Genomic DNA, 5425 nt, shown 5'->3' on the forward strand with positions numbered 1-5425 from the left:
CACACACACACACACACACACACACACACACACACACACACACACACGCTAACACACAGTATCATATTCCCAGAAAGAAATACATATTCAGATGCAGAGGGGACGACTCTTCTAAATCATCTCTTTAGACAGGACCACTCTTGCTGGTCTGGACTCACTAAATAGACCATTCTGGCACAGAACTACTGCAGTATCTATTGCCAATTTGCCCTTAGTGACAGAAATAAAAGTGTGCACCATAATTCCCTACCAACACATGCAGCTGTTTTAATAATTAATTATGAAAATAAAATAAATTAAAAATAAATTTAAGCACATCTTTTCAATGATATATTCTTATCATTATTTTTACCAACAAATTTTTAACAGAAAAACCACATGCTTAGGATATAATGTTCATTCATTTATTATCACTGAAATCAGGACAATGATCATGTTTCGTTTTCGGTGCTGCAAAGTTCTGCAATGATTTTATGAGTAAGACACAAAGCAAAGAACTGCCTTGCTAAATTGGGAAATACTGAAGATGTGGAGACCACTCTCTGTATGTGAGCAACAATTGACAGAAGTGTCCTGTCAGATGGATGATCAGGATGCCCTGATCATCTTGCCAGAATATTTATCTCAGCAAATCTCTTAGGAAACTTTTGGCACTAATCATAAAATGAGAGCCTGATTGGGCCATGCTGGCTTTTTTGAACTAAAGTTCATCTATGCAGGGGCTTATTTATGGCAGAGTGGACTCTGATTCATTTCTATTACTTTTATGAAGAGATTCCCAAGACTATGATAACTGTTCTGAATGAACACTGTAAAGATTCTCATTCAGAGAACTACGCTGAGCAGTTAGACTGGTGCTGAGCAGGACAGGGAGGCTGGAGTTCTTTAGGTCACTTGTGCCTACTTAACCTTGAAGTATCTCACTGATGATGAAACAAATAAGCTTTGAGAAATTCAAGTTTCTGACCTCCCTGTATCAGCCAGTCTCCCAATAGTCAGTGTCTTCCTCCCTCTTTCATTTACCTCCAGGGATGTATACTTTACTTACAGAATAGAGACATTTCATACTGTTTTTATTTTTCTTTTGAAAGATCCTAGCAACATGTAACATAATATAATTACTGAAAATAAAATTTGTATTCCTTTGGTGGACATGAAAAAACAGGACAACAGTCAAATAGAGGCCCTAAGTCTGAGATTTCATCAAACGGTGTACATCCCAGGGGTACAGGAGAACAAGGGGTCCTTTCTCTGAGGTACACTGCTGTGATGAAACACTGGCAAAACAACTTGTGGTGAAATTGTTGATGTTGCCATTTCTGTTCAATAGAAAAAGAAATCAGAATGGGAACTAGGGTCTTCAGGGAACAGGGAATCTCAGTTAGAAAATTGCTTCCATGAAATTAGTTTGCAAGTAATTATGTGGAGATATTTTCTTGATTATTGGTGATGTGTGAAATCAGTGGCATCGTTTGAAGGTAGCATTTATGTGCAAGTATTACTGTTTTATATTACAAAGCATGATGAACAGCTCTAGAGAGCAAGCAGGTAAGCAGACTTCATTCATGGCTTTGGATTCTGTTTCTACTGTCACGTTCTTCCTCTTATTTCATGTCCTGATTTTTCTCCATGTGAGTGTATATAAGTTAAGATTATACTTTTCTTCCCATGTTGCTTTGGATCATGGTGTTCGTCATATCAGTAGATAATAAACTAAGATTATAGAGAAATTTTAATGCAGCCTCTTGGCTTCTCTTACAAGGGTTCACACCCAAAGACTTAGTTCTCTGCAATCTAGATGGGATATAGACATGCCCTTAGTACAAACCTTTAATCCCAAACAATGTAAGTAATGTTAGCTTCTAGAAGGAAGCAGCCAGTTTTGAAATTGACTTCTCCTTAACAGGCAGATAATCACAGAAAAACTTGATAGAATACATCAGAGATATCATATGATGAACTCTGAAAGAAGATATTGAAGATTACCCATTCAATGGCAGTGAGTACAGTCCAGTGGGGTTAATTTGGTTCATGATTTCATGTAGTTCTGAGAAATTTAGCACAGGCAGTTCAAGCCAGAGAATAAGGAGCCAGAAAATGAGAACACACTGCCATAATTAGGCCAAGCAGATCAATTCAATGAGAAGCTGAGGGAAACCATGTTGAATCAGTCAGCTCAGAGTCTTTTCAGCCCCAACAGCTAGGTTGAGTCAGCTAGCCAGAGTTCTGAAAGATCTAGCAGTTGTGAGCTTATTCTACAGTAAGCCGAAGAGACAATAATATCAGGTGAATGAAGGTTACATTTTAGAGCATTGTAGGATCAACAGAACATCCTGCTTCCATGTGGAGGCCTGTGGTGGACCCCAAAGAACAACTATATTGGAACACTGCTTCACCAGTCACTTTCCAGTCTGGTCTGCCTGGGGCATAGTAGCAGAATAATTTGTGTTCATGGTCCTCTGATTCCATTGTCTGGCTCTGGGATTTCTCTGCCATCTTGAGGGGCTGGTAAGATTCCTGTTTTCTTGTGTTTACATTAGAAGAGTCCAGAAGGACAACCAGCTTGAAATCCTCTCCCACAAACCCCATGCCAATCAAGTTTGGCCTGGTTCAAAGCCAGCACATGTAAACTGTGTGCTGCCTCCATGACCTACAACTCCTAGGCCATTGCTCTCCCTTCCTTCTTCAGGTTTCCTGCTGGCATCAGGGTCATCAAATCATCACCACAGAACCAGTTGTCTAATGGACAGTGTAAGAACACAGTTCTTACAAGATCCAGGGCTATATAGCACCACTAGAGCCCAGCTATACTGCTACAGCAATCCCTGGGTATTCTAACACAGCCAGAGCACAAAAGGTGACCTTAAACCCTGGTTTTTTTTTCTAAATTTTTTATTGGATATTTTATTTATTTACAATACATATGTCATCCTGTTTCCCCATTTCCCCTCCCTAGAACTCCCTACCCTATACACTCTCCTCCTTTTTTGTTTTTATACCCTTTTATTTACATGCATGTATTAAGGTCAGTTCTAGGTTGAGGGTCTAGCAATACAATAGATGCAAATAGTTAAGGAACAAGAAATACAATAAACACATAAAGTCAAAGAACAAGCAAGGCATTAAACCCAATTAGGCAAACACTCCCATGATCACTGTTTCTAAAGGCTTATCAGGATGACACAACTATCTGAGCCTACTTTCCTGTCCTAGCCCAAAGTCATTTTCATGTCTGAAGCCTACTTCCTTGTTCTAGCCTAAAATTTAGACTGCTGTCTAAAATTACTTCTTTGTTCTAGCCTAATATTTAGGTTCCTGCCTGAAATTACTTCATTGTTCTAGCCTAAGATTTAGATTCCTACCTAAATTACGTCTTTGTTCTAGCCTAATGTCCAATTCCTGCCACAAGCCTAATTCCTTGTCCTTGGCCAATGTCATATTGCTGCCAAGCATCCCATTTCCTTGTTCTTAGCCCATGTCAGATTCTTGCCAATCAGTCCCAAAGGCTCTCCACCTCTCCCCTTTAAACCCCATATTATAAATATGAGAAAATCTTTCTAACGTGGCAATAAATGTATCCAAAAAAGAAATGCAGGAAAATACACTTGAATATGTGAAATAAATAAATAAAACTGCCAAGAACTGAAAATGGAAATAGAAAGTATTAAGAAATTACAAACTGAGGCAATCCTGGATGTAAAACATAGGAATGCGAAGAAGAAGTACAGACAGAAGTATCACTGATAGAATACACATGATGTAAGAGAGAGCCTCAAGCATAGATGATACAAAAGAAGAAATTGATACAGTGGTCAAATAAAATACAAAATCTAAAAATTTGATGACACAAAAAAATCCAAGTCATTTGGGAACCTATTTAAAGATCAAATGTTCAAATAATACGCATAAAAGGTGAAGATTCCCAGCTCAAAGGCCCAGGAAACATCTCCAACAATACTGTAGAAGAAAATTTCACTAACATAAAGAAACTGATGCCTGTAACTGATGTCTGTAACAAGAGGTTTACAGAAACTGACATAGATTGTAACAGGAAAGAAAAGTTTCTCCAATTTTTTTAGGGTGTACCATTTTGTTTGTTGATTTATGAACTCCAAAATCATGACCAATATTATTGTCAGTCACTTTCCTCCTTTAAAATTCTACGGACAACTAGGCTTATGTGTAAGACACACAATAAAGAACTGCCTTCCTACAGTTGGAAATAGTGGAAAATCACAGCAATGTTGACAGGAAAAATAAAACACATCAAAATCACCACAGAACTAAGCACAAGTTGATTTAATTGTTGGAGCAAGGATCCCATGAAAGAACAGTACCTATCCAAGATGTGAGACACAGGTGCTCAGCTTGTGAATATCAAAGGGAAACTACAAGAGTATCAGAGCTTCAGATTTGGGATTAAAATAATTTCACCTATTAGGATACTTTCCTAAGACACAGTGTGTGAATAATCAGATTTTCCCATTTACCTCAGTGATACAAACATGAAGTAGAAATCTCAAATGTTGGGCTTTTGATTCTTTAAACTGCTTTTTTTTTTTTAACAATGCTTATTTAATGTGAGGAAGTGATCACTGCTCTGAATGAGAGTAACAAGTCGAGAAGTGTTCTCCCAGAAGGAGAGTGCCCTGATCATCATGCCAGTGTAATCATCCCTGCAAAGCACATAGGCCACTTCCTACCCTCGTCATCAGAGGAAAGTGTCATGCGTACATGCTTGCTTTCTTCCATGGCTGAACTGAAGTCTACTCATTCAGGACCAGGACCCGTTCACTGTGAACTTGACACAAGCTCATTTCTATGGCTTCTGTGCTGAGAGTCCCAAGACTGTGATAATTCTATGCTGAATAATGATCAAGGTTTATTATAAATTGAAATGAAATCAAAGACATTGTCAGTCCCAGTCTTCAGCCTGTTGGACCACAGTTCCCAGTTACCCTGTCATTCACTGATCTAGTTATGGCTGAGAAGCTTTGTGCCATGATATTAAACTCTCTAATCTCTTTTGGGAACTTTGTCCTTACACAGGTAAATAGACTTGATGATGGCAGAGCAGGAAACATAAAGTTGAATCAGTTTGTAAACAGATCCTTGATTCCTGCCCACATCTTCCAAATCTCTGCTTAATGGGTGAACCCACAAATACAGAACTATCTCCTTCCATTTGTTCAGAACTCATAGCACCAATGTGTTTTAGCTACAACTGCGCCGTCAATGTAGGCAGCAAAATTCCAAGACAATCTGACAAACTTAGATAATTTCTCCAGGTGTCATTGTGGTTTGATTGAACAATCAATATTCCTTGGCTTTCAATAACCACCTCCTACTTTATAGTGTCATGATCCACATGATCCCAGAATGCCATTAAGATTGTTTGATCCAGGTTCTAGTTATCACGCCATAC

This window comes from Grammomys surdaster, unplaced genomic scaffold (genome assembly GCF_004785775.1).
Source record: "Grammomys surdaster isolate TR1022 unplaced genomic scaffold, NIH_TR_1.0 323, whole genome shotgun sequence".
Classification (NCBI taxonomy): Eukaryota; Metazoa; Chordata; class Mammalia; order Rodentia; family Muridae; genus Grammomys; species Grammomys surdaster.